Source organism: Mesoplodon bidens (genome assembly GCF_964165515.1).
Source record: "Mesoplodon bidens genome assembly, chromosome: 9".
NCBI lineage: Eukaryota > Metazoa > Chordata > Mammalia > Artiodactyla > Ziphiidae > Mesoplodon > Mesoplodon bidens.
This window is the reverse complement of record NC_138166.1, coordinates 55,427,412-55,449,924: the sequence shown is the minus strand read 5'-3', so window position 1 is coordinate 55,449,924 and position 22,513 is coordinate 55,427,412. Positions and strand designations below refer to the sequence as shown.

General features: G+C 37.4%; 1 protein-coding gene across 9 annotated transcripts in view; it reads right to left on the bottom strand.

Moving 5' to 3' along the window:
* The window catches only part of PALS2 (protein associated with LIN7 2, MAGUK p55 family member), a 108,700-nt gene that overhangs the window by 65,471 nt on the left and 20,716 nt on the right, over positions 1-22,513 (bottom strand). Inside the window, exon 1 of one of the 9 annotated variants that reach the window (XM_081244311.1) lies at positions 10,850-11,005. The exons of the other annotated variants lie outside the window; for them this stretch is intronic. The gene's annotated coding sequence lies outside the window, so the exon portion shown is untranslated. Of the gene's footprint in view, positions 1-10,849; positions 11,006-22,513 lie in introns of those variants that run through there. 9 annotated transcript variants of the gene reach the window in all.

Here is a 22,513-nt window from a genome sequence, read left to right as displayed (position 1 = left end):
CACTCTCACCACTTTTATTCAACATTGTTTTGGAAGTCCTAGCCAGAGCAATCAGAGAAGGAAAATAAAAGGAATCCAAATTGGAAAAGAAGAAGTAAAACCATCAGTGTGCAGATGACATGATATTATACGTAGAAAATCCTAAAGACGGTACCAGAAAACTACTAGAGCTCATCAATGAATTCAGTAAAGTGGCAGAATACAAAATTAACACACAGAAATCTCTTACATTTCTATGCACTAACATCAAAAGATGAGAAAGAGAAATTAAAGAAACACTCCCATTTACCATCACATCAAAAAGAATAAAATACCTAGGAGTAAACTGACCTAAGGAGGCAGAAGACCTATACTCTGAAAACTATAAGACACTGATGTAATCAAAGATGACACAAACAGATGGAAAGAGATACTATGTTCTTGGATTGGAAGAATCAATATTGTCCAAATAACCATATTACCCAAGGCAATCTACAGATTCAATGCAACACCTATCAAATTACCAATGGCATTTTTCACAGAACTAGAACAAAAAATTTTTTAATTTGTATGGAGACACAAAAGTCCCCGCACAGCCAAAGCAATCTTGAGTAAGAAAAACGGAGTTTGAGGAATTAGGCTCCCTAATGTCAGACTATACCACAAAGCTACAGTAATCAAGACAGTATGGTACTGGCACAAAAACAGAAATATAGATCAATGGAATTGGATAGAAAGCCCAGAAATAAACCCATGCACCTATGGTCAATTAACCTACGATAAAGGAGGCAAGACTATACAACAGAGGACAGTCTCTTCAATAAATGGTGCTGGGAAAACATGACAGCTACATGTAAAAAAATGAAATTAGGGCTTCCCTGGTGGCGCAGTGGTTGAGAGTCCACCTGCCGATGCAGGGGACACGGGTTCGTGCCCCGGTCCGGGAAGATCCCACATGCCGCAGAGTGGCTGGGCCCGTGAGCCATGGCCACTGAGCCTGCGCGTCCGGAGCCTGTGCTCCGCAACGGGAGAGGCCACAACAGTGAGAGGCCCGTGTACCGCAAAAAAAAAAAAAAAGAAATTAGAACATTCTTTAACACCATACACAAAAATAAACTCAAAATGGATTAAAGACCTAAATGTAAGACTGGATACTATAACCCTCTTAGAGAAAAAACATAGGCAAAATACTCTTCGACGTAAATCACAGCAGTATCTTTTGTGAGCTGTCTCTTAAAGTAATGGAAATAAAAACAAAAATAAACAAATGGGACCTAATTAAGCTTTTACACAGCGAAGGAAACTATAAACAAGACAAATAGACCACCCTCAGAATGGGAGAAAATATTTGCCAACAATGCTACCGACAAGGGATAAGTCTTCAAATTTTACAAACAGCTCATACAGCTCTATATCAAAAAAGCAAACAACCCAATCAAAAGATGGGCAGAAGACCTAAATAGACATTTCTCCAAAGATGACATACAGATGGCCAACAGGCACATGAAAAGATGCTCAACAGCACTAACTATCAGAGAAATGCAAATCAAAACTACAATGAGGTTATCACCTCACATCAGTCACACTGGCCATCATCAAAAAGTCTACAAACAATAAATGCTGGAGAGGGTGTGGAGAAAAGGGAATCCTCTTGCACTGTTGGTGGGAATGTGAATTGGTACAGCTGCTATGGAGAATAGTATGAAGATTCTTTAAAAAACTAAAAATAGAACTACCATATGATCCAGCAATCCCACTCCTGGGCATATATGCAGAGAAAAACATGTTTTGGAAGGATACATGCACCCCAGTGTTTATCGCAGCACTGTTTACAATAGCCAAGACAAAGAAGCAATCTAACTGTCCACTGACAAATGAATGGATAAAGAAGATGTGGTACACATATACAATGGAATATTACTCAGCCACTAAAAAGAATGAAATAATGCCATTTGCAGCAACGTGGATGGACATGGAGATTATTTTACTAAGTGAAGTAAGTCAGACAGAGAAAGACAAATATCATATGATATCGCTTATATGTGAAATCTTAAAAAAATGATACAAGTGAATTTATTTACAAAACAAATAGACTCATAGACTTAGAGAACACATTTATGGTTACCAGGGCAGAAGGGTGAGATTGGGAGTTTAGGATTGACATGTACACACTATTATATTTAAAATAACCAACAAGGACCTACTGAATAGCACAGGGAACTCTGCTCAATATTCTCTAATAACCTAAATGGGAAAAGAATTTGACAAAGAATAGATATATGTATATGTATAACTGAATCACTTTGCTGTACGCCTGAAATTAACACAATACTGTTAATCAACTATGCTTCAATATAAAATAAAAATTTAAAAAAAATTTGGATCAAGTTAGGTTTCTTTATGATAAAATTTTGACACATGACTCGTGTAACTGATTTGACAGCAAGAGTTCATCTAAATCGTTAGGTCAATAAAAACACTTGTTTTCTATAAAATGACAATATGCAGTCAATACCTTAGTTCTCAAAATAGTATCTCGAAATTCTAGTTTAGTTATATTGAATCAAAGAAGAAAGTTAAACTTTAAATGTGCTCAGCTAACTTACTCAACATTAGCCGAGTGCTTATAGGCCAGGCATGATGGTTGGTGCTGAAGAAAACAGAGACACACTATCTTTCCTCCAAAAACTACATCTAGCAGAGTAGACCAAAATGTGTAAACAAATGAATAAAGCATGATGATAAGAACACTATGAAGGAATCAGAGAATTAAGTGATATAGCATAGTGGTTAAAGGCCTGGACACTACCACTTAACTCGTCCTGAAAACCTGAGTATATGACTTAACCTCTCCAATTCAGTTTCTTTCATCTGTTAAATGGGGAACGGCAATAGTTACCTATTCTTACAGGGTTGTTGCAACTAAGTAATACGTGGCAACTCCTGCAACAATACCTTCTAGTGCATTATTAACACTGAGTGAATACTGGAAAGGAGTAAAAGGTTAACTGGTTCTTTGATGGGAGTGGTGGGATGATAAAATGGGAGACACCCAGTGGAAGGCATCCCAGTGCAAAGAACCAAACAGTTCACCCTACTGAAAATCTTAAATTTATGATCAATGTTTAAAACCTTGAAACAAAACATGGAGCTCTATTTCCCAAAGCATTCCTAGAGAAAATCTAAGCCTGGAGCCAACAAAAGAAAAGGGCAGGCACAGTGAGTGGATGGGCAGCCACTCATAGCAATTAAGGAACCCCATACACAAGGGCACACTTTTTGGCCTAAGTACCACAGAGTTCTTTCCAGAGACAGTGGGCACATGTCTTGCATGGGAAGGGTTCCTTACATGTATGTGAGGCCTAAACAAAGAGCAGAGAGGCTGAGGTGCATCTGGTTCTTCACAACAGACACTAGATGAGGAGGGGAGGGGGAAGGGAGACTATCCCACAGTGAATGCTCTAAAGCAGTATTTCTCAAACAGGAGACTATTGGCATAATCCTTTTTGCAGAGGATTGTTCTCCACCAAATGCCTACAGTGTTCCTCAGGTTTTCTGATAACCAAAAAATTCCCCTCACCACACTGCCTAACACTCCTAGGGGTGGCCCTGCCTTCTCCCCTTCTGTTCTTCCAACTTACAGCCTTGTACCAATATGTTCCAATGCCAGGGTAAATTCCTCCTCCTTCTTAATTTAGCTATTTGAGGGTTCCCAACTTGCTCACTAGTTCTCTGCCTAGATATCTGAAGGAGAAGCCCGCCATTCCAGACAGAGGGCTGGGGGGTGGGGGGACAGCCTATACAACTACAGAGGAAGTCCTCAACAGAGGTATATTCTGGATTAAGCAACCTAGTCCTTCATATAAACATAAACCAACCGTTACTGACTGCCAGACATCTGAAGAAAACATCAGTGACAAGGGACAAAGTTGAACAAACTAAACTACAGGGGAAACAGATGATGCTGAGAATAGAACTTAAATTTTTAATTTTTATTAGCATTCTCAAAGATATGAGAGAGGCTACTGCATTCATAAAGGAACAGGCTGCTAAGAGGCAGATAATGGAGCAACCAGAAAAGAAGAAAAAAGTTACTGGCAGTTAAAAACAATATTGTCAAATTTAAAAAAAAATCAAACAGCAGACTAAATGACAGAATGACAATGCTGAAACTGTTAATCTGGAAAATCAAGTCAAGGTAAACTCCCAAATGCAGAACAAAGAGGAGAAGATGAAAAATATGAGACACTTAAAATACATAATCAAATCCAACAGTGCACATCAGGAGTTTCATAGGACAAGATCAGAGACAAGGATGGGAATGAAATAGTTGAAGAAATAATAGTAGAAAATGTCTCTGAATTTAAATGACAAACAAAACTTCAGAATGAATGCAAAAGACCCAGATCTGGACACCTAAGTGAAATTTCAAAATGTTGAGGATTAAAAAGGGGGAGATGAATATTTCCAGAAAGAAAAGAGTTTGTAAAAGTAACAATAATCAGACTTCCATGCCACTTATTACTGGTAATATTTAATACCAGAAGATAATGGAGCAACAATGTCAAAGTTTTGATGAAAAATGAGTTAAAAAACTTTACATATGCTGTTTTTAAAAACTCAATATATATTTACACATGTATATATATACAAATGTGTATATGTGTGTATATACACACATGCATGGTGAAAAGCAGTTTAATTATATTGAAATATTTTAAAATATAAAAATTGATTTTCTCCAAAGAGATTTTGTTTCTAGCCGTCCCAGCAAAATTTATCCCTGCATTTGAATATATTCTTTTTTATTTACATGAATGATTGTTTTATTAATAAAATATCTTAGCAATCTTTCCATACTGGAGTTCATTCTTTTCATTATATCTAGCACTTCACTATATGGATGCATCAACATTTATTTAGTCTGTCCTCTATTGAAAGATATACAGGTTGCTTCCATTTTTTGCAGTTATAATCAGTGTTACAATCAACACCTATAATTATACACACATACATAGTTACATACACATCATTAGTAAGTAAATACTAAGAGTAGAATTGCTAGATCAAAGGATATGTGATTTTTCAATTGTCAGATAGTGTCAAACCGTCCTTTATAAACAGGTTGTATCAATTACATCTCCATTAAGAGGTCCTCATTTCATTATTTGTTATAATAATAATGAATAGCCTCATAAAGACATATCAATATAAATGCTGAGAACATGTGCAGCAAAAAGTGATTAAAACAGAGCTAAATTCTGAATTTTAATCTTTTTCTCCATTATAGCATTGAAAAAAAATTTAACTACATACTTATTTCCTTATCTGTAAAAAAAGAAATGAGATTGATATAACTCATGAGGTTATACAATAAATTTAAATGACTGATCTACTAAAAACATATAAATGCTAAATATTCTGCTTTACCTAACACTCTGCAATTCAGTCTCTTCAACCATCTCTCATCGTGATTACTGTTATTTAAATTGTCAGTGAAAAATGAATCTTGAAAACAGCAATTTATTATAATTTTCCCACCTTAAAAACAATGGTTTTTTTAAATGAACATAGTTGGGTTTTCCCTCTAATTTAATGTTAACTGACCCACTTTGTACTGTCATCCTCTGATGACAAGTTTAATTCAGAAAGGAAAGTGAACTACCATTTTAAATGAACTTATCAATCTTCCTACTATGAACTAAGTAAATGCCTTGCAAAAGCAGCTAGTGTAACTTCCTGGCACTCTTACTTAGAAACAATTTTCTATTACGTGAAATGCTTTCAGAGAGAAGTCCTCTCAAAAAAAAAAAAAAGCAGCAGGTTCTTGGAGAATAGTTTCACTGGATTTACACCCACCCCTGGTATGTTTAAAATATTGTTTCACTTCCTTCTGGCCTCTATGGTCTCTGATGAGACATCCACATTCATTCAAATAGTTACTCTATTACTGGTTTTCTGTTTTTTGCCTTCTGTATTTTTTTCTTTGTCTTGTTTTCAGCAATTCCATTATGTTGTTTCTGGGCATGATTTCACTGGGCTTATGCCTCTTAAGGTTCAATGAACCTCTTGAGTCTACAAATTAATGTCTTGCACTAAATTTGGGAAGTTTTCAGCCACTACTTCTTCAAACACTTGTTTCTGTACATATTCTTTCTTTTTTCCTTCTCAGTGTCTCATGAAACATAACGTTAGACCTGGTATCATCCCATAGGTCCCTCGAGCTCTTCTCATTATCTTTTTTTTTCAACTATTTTTTTCTTTGTTTTTCAATTTGGATAAATTTCTACTGATCTCCTTTGAAGTTCATGGACTGTCATCTCCATCCTGCTTTTGTGCTTGTCCAGTAGGTTTTCTGGTATCATGTTTTTCAGTTCCAAATTTCCCATTTGGTTTTTCTTTTTCCTACTTCTTTACTGAGACATTCTATATTTCCATTCATTTCAAGATAGCTCACCCTTAATTGTTGTAGCATATTTATAAAACCTGCTTTAAATCTTTCTCAGATGATTCCCACATCTCTGTCATCTCAGTATTGGTGTCTCATGATTATCTTTGCCCATCTGAGTTAAGGCTTCCCAGGTTCTCCATATGCCAAGGAATTTGGGACTGTATGTTGTACATTTTTAATAATATAAGACTCTGCTGGACTTCTCTCGTGGCGTAGTGGTTAAGAATCCGTCTGCCAATGCAGCGGACATGGGTTCAAGCCCTGGTCCAGGAAGATCCCACATACCATGGAGCAACTAAGCCCGTGTGCCACAACTACTGAGCCTGCGCTCTAGAGCCTGTGGGGCACAACAACTGAAGCCTGCGAGCCTGGAGCCCGTGCTCCGCGACAAGGGAAGCCACCACAATGAGAAGCCCATGCACCACAACTAAGAGTAGCCCCCGCTCACCGCAACTAGAGAAAGCCCGCGCACAGCAATGAAGACCCAACGCATCCAAATAAATAAATAAATAAAGACTGTCTTGTTGAAATCTTAGGGAGAGAGTTGATATTTTTGTTTCAGCAAGCAATTGACTCAGCTAAATTCTGACCCTCTAAGGTACCAGTGCCATTTTAGTTTAGCTGTCCATGCTTATCTGCACCCTTATTTGTGAACTTGTTTTCATTTCTCTTAGGTAAATACCTAGGAATGGGATTGCTAGATCACATGGTAAGTGTATATTTAACTTTATAAGAAACCAGTAAACTTCAAAATTTCCGCAGTGTTATTTGATCAGTCCCATATATGTACCACTCACTAGCCAGTCTGGGACTTAGTTGGTGGTCTTTTGGTATTTCAGTACTAAACATCTGTATGTGTTCTTTAGGGTCAGATCCACATATGCACCTCTCAAGGATGAGCCTAGGAGTGCATAACAACTTTAAGAAGTCTCTTGCCAAAGCTCCTCTGCAATCTGCCTGGCATTTTGGGTTCTCTGGGATGTTCTTTACTGATCTTCCAGAAATCTGGGGCATAAGTTAACCCATTCTGCAGTGTACTTGCTATAAATGGGCTCATGACCTGGTTCAGGCAGCCAGAGAACAGAGGGGGAAAAAAAAAAAACCCACAAAAAAAAAACCTGACAGGAACTACAATCCTCCAATTGAAGAGGAAGGTTTCTTGTTTTGGAGTTTTAGTTATGCTCCCCTTAGCTGTTGTAGCTGCTTCAACAATGCTGCCAAAGGACTTCCTGGGGGCTGGGGGGGGAGAGAAGGGGAGAGAGAGAGAGAGAGAGAGAGAGAGAGAGGGAGAGAGGGAGAGAGGGAGAGAGGGAGAGAGGGAGAGAGGGAGAGAGGGAGAGAGGGAGAGAGGGAGAGGGGGGAAGGGGGGGAAGGGGGGGAAGAGGGGGGAAGAGGGGGGAAGAGGGGGGAAGAGGGGGGAAGAGGGGGGAAGAGGGGGGAAGAGGGAGGAAGAGGAAGAGGGAAGAGAGAGACTGATTGATCTCTGCACTCCTGTTGAGCATCTTGCTCTTTAAACCAGAACCAGCAAGTTTTTGGAGTTCTAGCTGTGCATTCTGATGCTCTAGGGTTTGGGGTTAGGTCCAGGGATAACAAAGCAAAACAAAACAAAAGAACAGTAAACTCACCGTTGATTCAATGGTACTTAAATTTCTGGTTGTCTTCTCTAACCCGGCTGATACTATTGACTTTTCAGAGTCTGCAAATAGCTACTCCTGTATGCTGTCCAGTTTATGGCTGCATTCAGTGGAAGAGACGGGGTATTGTGTGCTTACTCCATCTTACTGGAACCCTTTTTACTATTTTCCACCAAATCTGGGGGGGGTGCCATTATTTCTTCAAATATTTTCTGTCCCTTCTCTCCTTCCTTTCTGTCTGGAGCTCTCATTACATCTATGTTGAAATGTCTGACATTGTCCCACAGGTCTCTGAGGCTCTGTCCACTTTTCACAGTATTTTTTTTCTCTCTCTCTTCTTTGGAGTACTTTTCATTGATCTTCAAGTTTTCTCTGACATCTCAAATCTGTTATTGAGACTATCCAATAACAGATTTATTGGATAAATAAATCTTATCCTATTCATTTCAATTATTGTACTTTTGAAATCTTAAATTTCTATTTCATTCTTCTTTTCTAATTTGTTTCTCTATTGGGACTCTCTGTTAAGTGTTGCTAATATACTGTCCTTTAATTCTTTGAACATATTAAAAACAGCCAATTCAAAGTCTCTGTTAAATCCTACATCAAGCCCACTCACAGTCAGTTTCCACTGACTCTCGTGATTGTGTCACGTTTTCCTAGGTTTTATTTTTTCTTTTTCCACGTCCAGCAGTTTCTGTTTGAAAACTGAACCTTTAATATATTATGGTAATTTAATTTATTTTATTTTTCAGAGATGCTGGGGCTTTTTTAGTAATTCATCTGGACTTGAACTGAAGAATCAGTTTCCCTACATTGTATGCAGTTGGGACGTCTCTGTTCAGTTTTTTAATTCTTACTTTTATATTTTAGCCTGGCTTCCTAGTGGGTGTGCCTGTGTCTGTATAGCTTAATGGTTAGCCAATGACCTGGGCAATGGTTGTGCTCAAACATCTCAAGCCTGTAAGATGTCCAGCCTCTGCCAGTTGATTTGTGTATAGACTGGGGAATGCATTCAACACTGCAGCCAGTTCTCTAGTCTCCTTTGGGTTGAACTTTTTGGGTCTCCCCTCTCTTGGGTCTCCCCTTCACATATGTAGCTTCCAGTCAACCAGAGCTGTATGGAGAACTTACCTCAGCCCTTCTATGGTTCTCTCATTTCTGGGATTTCTCTATTAAATTTCTTCTGGTCCACTGCTCACCCTAAACCAGGTCCACAGCGTTGAGCTAGCAAGGCAGCAGGTTTTCTCCCTCTCTTTCCATCCGGACCCACCACTCTGTACTTGCAAAGCCACAGGTTTTTGTGTCCCCTCTCACTCCTCCCTTCCCTGAATCAAGTTACTTCCCCACGGCCACCTCTTTGGCAGCAAAGCTGCTGGGTTTCTCAGCTAGTCCCAAGCTGGTAAAGCTTCAGTTTTCATCAGCTGAGGAGGGTGGGGACAGCAGGGCACGCCTGAGGAGGTATCTGGGAAGGGCCCGGGCCGGAAGGCCACAGACTCACACTGTTCTCACCCCAAGCCCTAACAGTTGTGCAAGATCAAGTTTTTTTAACTACCTTTGGTCAATTTCCAATACCCCTAAATGGATGTTTTTGACAATTCTGTCCGGTTTTCTATTTACTTTCTGCAGAGGGGAACTGCCAGCCGCTTCATGCCACCATTACCAGAATTCAAGTAATGTTTCTAATTAAAAAGAAAAATCAAAGTTTTAACTCTACTAAACCTTCATCATCACAACTTATTATCAAGTGAAAGATCGTCATGATAATTGGTAATATTGCTTCTAATGAGGCACTTTTTTAGGATGCTCATTGTGATGTTACTGGAAAACATGGGAAAAACAGAAATAGCCTCAATGTTCCTCATCAGGGGGATGCCTAAATCCCCATCCTATGAATAATCTGCAACCGTTAAAAGAACGTGATTTTATATGCACTCACATGTAAAACCCTCCAAAACACGTTTGTCTGTGGAAAACAGCAAGTGTCATAAAGATAGTATTGTGCCATATTGAGAGAAATGAAGCACACAAAACTTTATCTTTTCCACAAGTACAAATATGCAAATATACAGGAATTGATCTGGAAAGATATAAAGCAAAGTATAACAGGTATTACCCCTGGGGAAGGAGCAGAGATTGAAAGAAGGCTTAGTTAAAAGGGCTCTTGGCTCTACCTGGTAATATCTTAAAATTGTTACCAAATTAATATATTTATGCATACCTGTGTAACAAAACAATGAATGAACAAATGAGCTGCTCAAACTATGAACTGTATATCTGGAGAGTCAATATCATGAAGGTTCCTAGAGGTTTCTGTACAGACTTATAAGGATTAAAGGAAACCACCTTACCTAATAAAATTAAGTAGCCTTATATACAAGATTTTATTAGGTAAAAATGCTTAGCCTCATTTCTCAAGTCATGGATTTGTCTCTCCAAAGATAATCTCCTTATATAGAACACTTCATCCCTTAAATACCTCATGCCTTATGTATTAGTTTGTACTTTTTATCATGGATTTCTTTTCTAGTAAGCCATTTCAGTCCATGTCACATTAAATAATACCTTTTCATAATTTTAACAAGAGCACTTTAAGTGATGAGACTATTTTAATGCCTAGAGTTAAGCATTACAATGAATGAAACTCACTGACAGTTGCTCTTAATTTTTTACATGTTCATTCTACAAATCAGATATTTTTTCCCATTTTTACCTTAATCACGACCTTTATAAATTTCAAAACAAAGCCTCCAAGCCACTGGGGGAATAAATGAAAACAACTTACCTTCCACTGTTAGCCATGCACACACACAATGAAAACTGTAATTTCTGCATGTAGCTCCAGGGTATTTGGTATGAGATGACTAAGATTTTCTATATTGATTCTTGATAAATATTTATCAGGCTTCTTCTCTTTTATAATACTGTATTACTCTCACAACTGTAAAATGACAAAATAGACCATCTTTTCTATTTGTACTAAGTGACTAAGGAAGAATTTCTTACTATTGCTGCTTTAAGGAGCCCCTTTTGTAAAAGCTCTTTTAGGCTTTTCTGCTCATATAACACACCCACACACGCTAATTTAATCAAAGCCATCAAGTGGTGTCAGTATAAAAGTCTTAAATCCCTTACTCTTTACAACTCCTCCATCATTGAATCAAGCCTGCATACCACTGTTATTACATTTTCCTACATTTTCTATCCCATTTCAGTCTCAAAAAATTGCCATAAGCTGGAGAGTATAAGTATTATACCCTCTTATACATCTTAAAGATGAGGCCCCAAAATTTAAGACACTGACCAGCGGTAAGTCAATAGTTTAAAAAAATATGTACATCATATTTACATATAATAAATGTAAATGATTGGCCCCAAACCATGCTCATCTTTCCCAGCTGTAATCACAGATTATTTCCCATATATGATCCCTCTACAAATCACTCTCAATATTTTCCCTAAACAGAAAGAAGGGAAATGTCCAAGTGACTGAAAGGATAACAAATCAGAACAACAAATCAGAACATTTTGCAAGGGACTGGCCAAAAGCACAGGGGTATGATGACATGAGTTCTGTCACTGAGGGCTTGCATTTCAACAAGTGGCAGATATGAAGAAAACTCATGAAACAATTCAGTTTGGTCACTGGAGAGAACACTGGGCATGAGAAAACGCAGTTCCTAGTCCCAGTCTTGCCACTTTGCAGTATGACTTTATTATGATTTTAGCCCTGAAATAGTAGCCACACATTTCTACTGGTCAACACCAGCCATCTCTCATCATTTCTACTGCCATGCCAAGTGTTTGGACACAGTAATGGAATCAGAAATATCCTTGTGAAACTTGGAAGCAGTTGCAAAGTTCAGGAAGATGGAAGAAAATGAGTTGCCAGTACTAACATGCTCACGAGCAGCAGATGACTAAAATAAATGCCTGCAAGAACAACAGATGACTGAAATAAAACTCCAGGTTAACAGTCAGAAATGGTCATTAGAAACTCTTTGAAGTCAGGGATGCTGGATGCTACAGACCAACAGTGGGTTAAGATACTTCTCTCACCACTCTATTTTATTCTCTCTTTCTCCCTGAACTGTGAAAGATAAAACAGTCATGGAATCAAATGTATGTATTGAAATCTGAAGAAAAAAAATATATTAAATATAAAACATTTCCTTTTTTTGCAAATTACCGACCTTTTTTCTCTCATATTCTTTGCTTAAAGTAATCTTTTAGGGTTAAAAACAATTATCAAGAATTCAAGAAATGCTGAAGGAAGAGTGATAACAGGTACAGATTTTAATTATGTCACTCCACATTACATAATTCCAAAAAAAGATTATAATGTCTAAAAAACGAAGTCAAGATCCAAAGGGAATACATACATTCATAATTAATTTTCCTATTTTCCTAATTATTTTTAAATACTAACATCTGGTTAAACAAGCAGAAAGAATGGTCTTCCAGCATTCATTATTTCATTTGTTCCCTGTTTCTCCTTGTTACGTGATAACCTCTCCAAGAACAAGAGCTTTCTCTTCCATTATAGCTCCCAGTAGAGAGCCTTGTATATAATAGGTACTCAACAAATGTTTAATAAGTGTTTAACTAACGCTCTGAATTATTTTTCCTTTATATTACCTAGCTTTCAGCTCTGATTGGGGATAAAAGTTTGTATAATCAACAACTGACACATACCAAAGTAAAATACAAAGTCCCCTGGGGATTACTTTGAGTTTGAAATAGCACCAGTACCCAAAGGAACCAACTCTTGTTAATTTCTTGTGTTAACAATGAAGAGGTCTAAAGAAAAATTCAAATTGAAGCAAAGCATGGATAGCTGTAGTGTCTCTTAGAGCAAACAATCTTCTTTCGGAAGGGAAAGCTGAAGGGTGTTCTTCAACACAGACCCTTTTACCCAAGGTATAATTAAAAATTAAAAATAAACATGGTTAGAAAGCAGAAACCCTTCTGACAGGCTCCAACATTTTGGCATATTTGGATTTGACAAATTTAAGTGCCAAGCTTGAAACAATATTAAATACAAAAATAAAAGTAAAATGAACAAATATTTTTATTCAAGAGGACAAATATCAGTATTTCCAGGTTAAAATAAACTGAATTCATCTATTTTTGCTCTCACCTAAAATCTCTCTAAAATGTAACAAAGATGTGTGTGTGTAATTTTATTTTACTTTTAAAGGCACAAAGATGTGGAGAATTAGAGATAAATTGACTTTGGAAGCTGTAAAACATAGGGATAAAGGATTAACTGATTTAGCAGACCCAAGAGGTCAAACTCTAAACAAGCTACAGGAAAAGCAGAAAATCATTGCATTTACAAAACAAAATCTTCCAAAGACTGAGGAATTAGCAGCCCAAGGTACACAAAGTGAGGGGAACTACAATGAGGAGACTCAGATAACATTAGGTCAGTGTTCATGAGCTGATCCCTTAGTAAACCGAAGTTACCTTTCTCCACTCCTGTATTTTTATTTTCTTGAAGTTAATATTTATTTGCTTAGTTTTTCATATATACTACTTATCAATAATTCAACCCCACCCTCCTTGCAGGGTACTTGCTGCCCCTCACCTTCACCCATGGAGGACTGAAAACTAGGGGTTGATCTGGAGAGAGTAAGGTAAGAAGTGTCACTGGACAAAGGACAATGAAATCATATGGAAAACGGGATTATTGAATGATGAGACAAACCTTCCACCTGTTTCTCCCTCTTGACTATCAAAAGCCTTTACCCTTCACATCTTTACCCTCCAGGCAGATATGAAGAGTCTTCTCTAGAGGATATGACCAGCCTAAGCGGAAAGACGTAGACATCAAGATCAGGCATTACCCCCAAACAATCCAGTCACAGAATGGCTACAGTGAAGCCCATACATGCCAACAGAGTTCCATGGTTTTAGTTCTCTACTGTTAAGAATGAGCTACTGCACTTTGTGTCTTTGTGTTGCATTTTGGTAACTGCAAAATTTCAAACTTTTTCATTATCTGTTACAAATATAAAATTTTAATGGATGAGGAGTTGCTCCTTAAGGATGAGCAAAGAAAGTGGTTTCTTAAGATGGAATCTGCTCCCGGTGAAGATTCTATGAAGGCTGTTGAAATGACAACAAAGGATTTAAAATATTATATAAACTTGGTTGATAAAGCAGCGGCAGGGATTGAGAGGACTGACTTCCATTGTGAAAGCACTTCTACTGTGGGTAAACTGCTGTCAAATGCACTGCATGCTACAGAGAAATGGTTCATGAAAGGCAGAGTCCATCAATGAGGCAAACTTCGTGGCTGTCTTATTTTAAGAAACTGCCACGGCCACCATGATCAGTCAGCAGCCAGCAACATCGAGGCAAGACTCTCCACCAGCAAGAAAATTACACCTTGCTCAAGGCTCAGATGATGGTTAGCATGTTTTAGCAATAAAGTATTTCCTTATTAAGATATGTAGGCATAATGCCATTGCACACTTACTAGACTACAGTATAGTATAAACGTAACTTTTATATGCACTGGGAAACCAAAAAATCCATGTGGCTCACCTTGTGATATTTGCTTTATTGTGATGATCTGGAACCAAACCCGCAATATCTCCAAGGTCTGTGATGGATTTATATACTGAGAGCATAACTATATTGTGCTGGTCAGTCTGTCATTAAGGCAATCTGAAATGTCCTAAAATTTTTTTATTTTATTTTTTATTTATATTATTTATTTTCAGCCACATTGGGTCTTCGTTGCTGCGCATGGGCTTTCTCTAGTTGCAGGCAGCGGGGGCTACTCTTTGTGGTGGTGCACAGGCTTCTCATTGCTGTGGCTTCTCTTGTTGCAGAGCACGGGCTCTAGGCATGTGGGCTTCAGTAGTTGTGGCATGCAGGCTCAGTAGTTATGGCTCACAGGCTCTAGAGCGTGGGCTCAGTGGTTGTGGCACACGGGCTTAGCTGCTCCGCGGCATGTGGGATCTTCCCGGAGCAGGGCTCGAACCCGTGTCACCTGCATTGGCAGGGGGATTCTTAACCACTGTGCCACCAGGGAAGTCCTAAAAATATTTTTTAGATGATCCTTTTATAGAGAAATATAAGGAGACTGAACCTATCAGACATTAAAATGTATTTTAAGGCTGTGTTAATCAAAACAGGGTAGTACTCATTCAGGTAGAAATGGGAAGATCAGTGGAACTAAATAGAGGATGGCTAATCAAAATAACAGTGAGATACTAATGTTAACCAAAGAGAAATGCAGAGGTCAAAAACTCTGGTAACGGAGTTGGGGGTACACAATGGGGCAGCTTCTACATAAATTAAAAAGTATGTATCTTCAAGGATTTTCAATGCCACATTGTTTATAAAAGCAAAAGACTAGAAATAATCTGGTTAAATAAGTCATAATATATATACTCATAGTATGTATGCTCAGTTATAATATATATACCTGTGGAAAGAATGGGCTGTATTCATGTTTACAGAAATGAAACATGTACAGTTAAAAAAAAAAGTGAGTATACTGGGCTCCCATTTGTTTAAGAAAAGAAGGTGGGGAAGGAGTAATACACACACTTACATATTTATATATGCTTTTGTGTGCTTATATTTATGTAAGAATATATAAGAAAATACTAATAGTGGTTGACGTGGGAAACAGATCTGAAGTAGAAAATTTGACTTCTCATTATATATCTCTTTCTACTCTTACTTGTTTTTAACTGGGTACTTTTTTTTTTTTTGGTTAAAATTTTTTTAAGGAAAGGAAAAAAACAAACCTGATTCTTTATGTTCCTAAGGGTACATAAATGTTAAATGCATTAAAAGTCATGCTTATTAAAAAGAAAAGAAAAAAGAATGAGCTACTGATATTAACCTTGAGATCTCAGATGCTGAGTGACAGAGACCAGAATAAACAAACAGGTAAAATCTACTTGTAGTAATAAAACTATTCAAGGCTGAAGGAAACAATCATTAAAATCCTCAGAGAAATATGAAAACATTGTATTCATCAAACTAGAACAAGACTGCTGTAGGAGAGGAACATCCAGGGGAAACAAAAGAGCTTCTAAAATAAAAATGCAAAAGTAGAAATAAAAATGCAATATAAATCATGGGAGATAAATTTGGGGAAATACCAAAAAAAGTAGAAAAGTTTAGAGGTAGAAAGATAGAAGAGAAAAAAGTCAGAGGACTAATAGCAGGCATCTAAATATGAGGAATTATTTAAGAAGAAGAATATACAAAACAGAAGGGAGAAAAACATTAATGAAACACTTAATATTTTCCAGAACTGAAAGCGGTAAGTTGCTAGACTAAATGGGGCATACAGCACGCAGTGAAACAGATGAAAACAGAGGTATACTAAGACACATCATTGTGAAATTTCAGAACACTAGAGACAAAGGAAAAAAACCACAATCACATGTCAAGAATTAGGAATCAAACTCCTTTTGAACTTTTCAATGATGACATCTAAAAATAAAAGATGATGAAATGATGCATCTAAAAACATTTCCACCCTAAAATTCTTTACCCTGCCAAACTATCAATCGTGAGGACAGTTAAAATTAATTTTCAGACTTGTTTATAAGGTTTCATAAAACTACTCTACCACAAACACTTTTTCTTAGAAAGATTAAAAAAAAAGACATGCTGCCCTCTGAGCATGTAACAAAGGGGCAAAATAGAAAAGGGAAAGATATGAGATAAAAGAACTAGAAGACGCAATCCATGAGAAAGGCAAAAGTGACTCTCAGGAAGATGGTGACAAGTGTGTATCAGGTATGGAGAATAAGGAGTCTATCCTGGACAGTGAGAAGGTCCCAGGAGCAACCTCTTCAAGAAAATCAAGTTGATAAACTTGGATAAACATACTGAAAGGTGAATTAAAAAACTAGCAGAGATTTGGGGGGTTGAATTATTGATAAGCAGTATATATGGAAAACTCAGCAAACAATTATTAACTCCAAGAAAATAAAAACATAGGAATGGAAAAGGTAACTACAATTTACTAATGGGTCAATTAATAAATACTGATTTAATAAAAATATTAATATAATTATGTTGGGAGAATTGAGGGATCAGAAGTGTGTGTATATATATAGAGAGAGAGAAAGTAGGGGGTAGAGTGGAAAAAAGAGCTAAATCCTCATCTTCCGTAACAGTTAAAACTGAACAATCAAGAAATCAGCCACATAAGCATACCATAAATGATATGGAGCTCAGTGACAAAAGAATCAGCTAAAAAGTTCAAAGTAGTAGCCTCTAGCCATCAAGAAATAGAGATAAAGAGCAAGACAGTCTTTGATCTGTACATGCATTAACAATTTTAATATGAAAACCTACCAAAAAATATGCCTCTTGTGTATAAACAGTAACCGATTTGAACACAGAAAGATCAGAATTACAACTGTTCTTGCAGAGTTTTTTTTTTTTTTTTTTTCTTGCAGAGTTAAAAACAAATAGGACTTTTTCTTTGAAGGCAAAAAAGCCTGGAAACACCAAGTCATCTTTGGATGATATGCTTCATTAAATTCTTCTTTGTATATATTATGATATGAAATGTATGTTAGTAAAACATTCCATTAAAATATAACATTTAAAATCAATATTTAAAAAACCTATAAAGAATATTTTTAATTTTCAAAAGCTATGTATTTTCTCTGCATTCATAAGTGTACAGATATAACTTTAACAAAAGGAAACTTTTTAATCAATCTTATTTAATTCATCATAAAACTGCTTCTTCTATTTACTGGCATGTTTATCTAGTTTTAACCCAAATCATTTTCCTTAATTCATATACCACTAATTCCACACCAACTAGGAACTGGGGCTCAAAAATCACTGATTTGTAATCAAATACAATTCAGATTATAGTACTGTTATACTAAAATGACACAGATCTCTCAATGTAAAAATATTTTATAAGCTACTAGAATTAGCTATCAATTTCAAATATTCTTATCTCACTCAACACTCTCAGGCTTTTGTTCACTTCTTCTTATATCAGCCTTTAAAGCACTGAGCAAAACATTACATAAAAGTACAAGGCACTGCATTAAAAATAAGCACAATATATATTACTAACAGTGAAAAAGAAGAAGGAAACATTCTCTTCTCCAAGGTATAATGCCACTCAACTAGGTCTCCTGGGCAGGCATGCTCAGGTTAAGAAGACAGGGGAACACAGTCTCCCCACATAGGAAGTCCATGTATGGAATGTCAAACATAATCTACAATATTAGAAAACTTCACTCTATATGTCCAGATGGAAACCCTGCATAGAATAGCCTTACTAATTATTTTAAAAGTTTTAGAAATTTAGAAAGCCCAAAGAAGTCCTACCTCGGTGAGAGCAGCTATATCCTATCCAAAATGAAGAGATTATTTTAGGCTTTAACCTCACATTTCTTATTTGGAAGACTTTCTGGTTGTAAGAAACTTGAGGAACACGCAATATGTTCAAAGTGGTGAAATAACATTCTAAATAGATAAAATGACAACTGAATCCTGGTACTATTTTAGTCTTTTTCTCATTGCAATTTTCCTTATGGCAAGCATAAACACTAGACACAACTGGATATCCTTGCCAGCCCTTCAGTTCTAGCAGTTAAGGAGCTGGATACAATGTTTTGAGAACACTGGTAACAAAATGAACTAGAAATATGGTAATTTGTGTCTCTCATAAATATTTAAAAGGTTACATAAAAATATTGTTTCAAATACTGCAGAAAGTTTTTACAAGTCCTTTTCTGTAATGACAGTTTTCTGCTTTAACAGAATTTCCTTCATATGCTTTGGTTTGATAAAATTGCATTAATGGTGTAGTTACATTAAGACTTAGTGAAAAGATTCACCCACTAGCCTGGGTACAGCTTGTCTGCACTCATTTCAATAAATGTAGCCCTAGACAAAATTATCTGGGAATCAAGTTTGTCTTCATCTCCCCTCACTTCTGATTTCCACAGCTCTTTCCTTCCTTTCAGTGCCCTCCTTCCTATTCTTATCCCCAGCTTTTTCAATATGCTCAAACTTCCTTATTTCCCCCCAAATCAGCAAAGTCCCAAATACTGCTTCACACTTCTATTACTTGCCCCTTGGTTCTCTCACATTCTCTATTTCAAACATTTACTACCCTAGTCAGCAGATGATTTTGTCAGAAGGGAAAGAAAAACAGGCTATCATTTATGATTTACTGAAATTCCCCTCCACTTGTAGAATCAACTGTATCAGCACCATTCCTTACCTCTTTTTCCTCAAATCTCACAAGAAAATATGCCCCTAGTCCTCTACAAAGCTGCTGTCTGTGTGATGAATCAAGTCCCTCCACCCACTGTAGGACCATGACCCATGGGTTATCCCTCTCCTGTAACTTCAGTATTTTTTCTTCATTTATAACTCCCACATTTTTAAGTTTTAATATCTTCCTCGTCTTTCAGTAATGATATTTTAAATCTCTATTTTGAACCCCATTTCACTTTTTTTAAAATTTATTTATTTTTGGCTGCATTGGGTCTTTGTTGCTGTGTGCAGGCTTTTCTCTAGTTGCGGCAAGAGGGGGCTGCTTTTCATTGTGGTGCACGGGCTTCTCATTGCGGTGTCTTCTCTTGTTGTGGAGCACGGGCTCTAGGCGCATGGGCTTCAGTAGTTGTGGCTCGCGGGCTCTAGAGCTCAGGCTCAGTAGTTGTGGTGCACGGGCTTAGTTGCTCGGTGGCATGTGGGATCTTCCCAGACAAGGGCTAGAACCCCGTGTCCCCTGCATTGCCAGGGGGATTCTTAACCACTTGAGCCACCAGGGAAGCCCCCCATTCACTTAAGTCACACCCTCCTCTCTCTCCTTTTGCCCATCACAGCTACTAAGCTTCTTTAAAGAGTAGTTCACCCTGGGCATCTTTTCTTCAGTTCTCCACCTTCCCATTCAGCCTCCGCTATCTGGCTTCCCTAGCCACCCCTCTCCTCAAACTTCCTAACTATGTTTAGGAACAAGCTAACTGAAAAATCAAGCACATATTCTGTCCACATTCTGCCTGAGGGCAGGCTGTCACTCCTGTTGGTGTTCCTCAGATCTTCATTCTTTTCTTGAATGATATTTACTTCTAGGGCTTCAACCAGTTTCTATCTGAATATGATTTTCAAATCTTAGTTACAGCAGTCACTTTTCCCCAACTGCCTTCTTAACATATTGTACTTTCCCCGGGAACCCCAAAGATGGTGCCTTCAATTTACCATTTTCAAAACTAGTCACTCACCCTAACTAGAGATTCTAGCTCTTGTTATCATGACATCACCATCCACCCTGTCTCCAAAGCTTAAAATCTCAGAATCATCCGATTTTTTAAAATTCTCCCTAACCTAGACATCAAATTCTCCAAATCCTTTTCATTCTACTACACAAAAGTCTCAAAAATTCATCCTCATCACAATTTCCAGCCTCTGACCTTTGGTTTAGAGTTTTCATCTTCTCTTGTCTAGACTATTTTAAAAGCCTCTTAACTGGTCTACTGATCTTTAATCTTTCCCCACCCTGGTCCTGGCTCCATGCTGTGTCCAGAAGCATCCTTGTTAAAGTACAGAGCTCATCCTGAGAAAAGCTAGATCTAGAGTTTTTTTTTTTTAAACAGCTCAAATAGTGCTGCTCCTAATTTGCTCTCACAATGCAGTAGCCCTGCTTTTAGTACATTTTTACTGACCTAAGCACTAATTAATAAAGCAGTTTAGGGCTCCATTGGTTTTTTTATAAGAAAATACATAGTATTATAACTGAACCAACAGAATTGTCTGAAAGTTTTTATACAGTAAGCACTAATAAACATGAAATATGACTTTAGCATCACTGCCAGATTGTATTAAATATGCAAATTTGAATCTTTTTTAGTATCCCCCAAACTAGATTATTTTAGAGTAAATTTCATTGGTAGTTTTTTCAAGATAACACTTATGTTTTACATGCACTTAGAAAAATATGTAGAATTCAAAACAGATCCAATGGTAAAGTGGTTTTTAAATTCAGCCATGATGGTGGTAATAGAAGAAAAGTACATAATCTTAAGTAACTGACTCAAAATCCAACTCTCCCCTGGCGGCTATCATTTTACTCTAAGCCACCACCATCTCTTGCTCATTTACTTCAGTAGTCACTCAGTTGCTCCCCTGCTTTCACTCTAGTTCTCAACAATATTCTCCAGATTGGCTAGAACCATCATTTAAAACATAAACAGATTTTGTTACTCTTGCGCTAAAACCGTCTAAAGGCTTCCCACTGCACTTAGAAAAACATCCGAACTCCTGACCATGACCTAGAGCCTTCATGACGTGGCACCCCGCGCATCCCTCTGAGTTCATCTGCTACAACTCTCTCCCCATGGTCCGTTCATCTCTAGTCACACCAGCCTTTCTTCTGTTCTTCAAACATGCCCAGTTTATTTCCCATTTCTCATCTCCCATCTTTACCATCTTCTGTTCTCTCTGCTTGAAATGATCTTCCCAGATACCCACATGCATATCCTTAACCTCTTTATTTTTGTTTCAGTATAAATGTCACCCAGAAAGTGAACCCTAACACCCAGTCTAAAGAAGCTCCTCTCCCTCACACACATCCTCAGTCATTCTCCCTCCTATCAGTTTTGTTTTCATCCTAGGGCTCATCTGAAAGTATCTTTGCTTGTTGTCTGTCTCCCTTGCTAGAAATTCACTCATTGTTCTATCTCATCCAGCACTGGACAGTGCTTTGACACAGGACAGCATTCAGATATTCATCAACCAATTAACAAATATATGCTAATGTCTCTCAAAGCTCTATCTCTTGGGCTTCAGATATTTTCTTGCCTAATCTCTGTAAAGATATCCCACAGACACAATGAACTCAACATGCCCAAAACTCATCAAATTACTTCTTAAAGCTGGTCACCTTCCAGTATTCCCTATCTCAATTAATGGCACCCAGGTACACCTGTTCAATTTCCTTTATTCCTGCTACCTAATCTGCCACCAAGACCTTTCAATCTGTTGTCTTGCATATCTTACAAACACATCCCTTTTTCTTTATCTCCACTGTCACTTCCTTAGTTCATACTCTCATCCTCTCTCACCTTAACTTCTAACACCTTCTACTTATTTTTCTTACTTTATCTATCCCCAATACCACCATGAGAGTGAGCTTTCCAAAATACAAATATGACCATGTTTCCTCCTGGTTAAAATCATTCACTGGCTCCCCACCACCTATAAAATTCCAATTATTTAACATGGCATAAGGGCCATATGAGGCATAAGGACCTTATATTCCCCCCTTTAACTGTTCAAACATCCTCTCTTGCTCCCCCTTAAAGGGGCCCTTTTAATTCCAGCTACACCAAGCTATTTGCTATCCATAAACCTATTGCTTCATACTGCTGTGACTTTATCTTAATAGTCTCAAATGAAACCTTTCCTGACCCATCCTAGAAGATTTAGA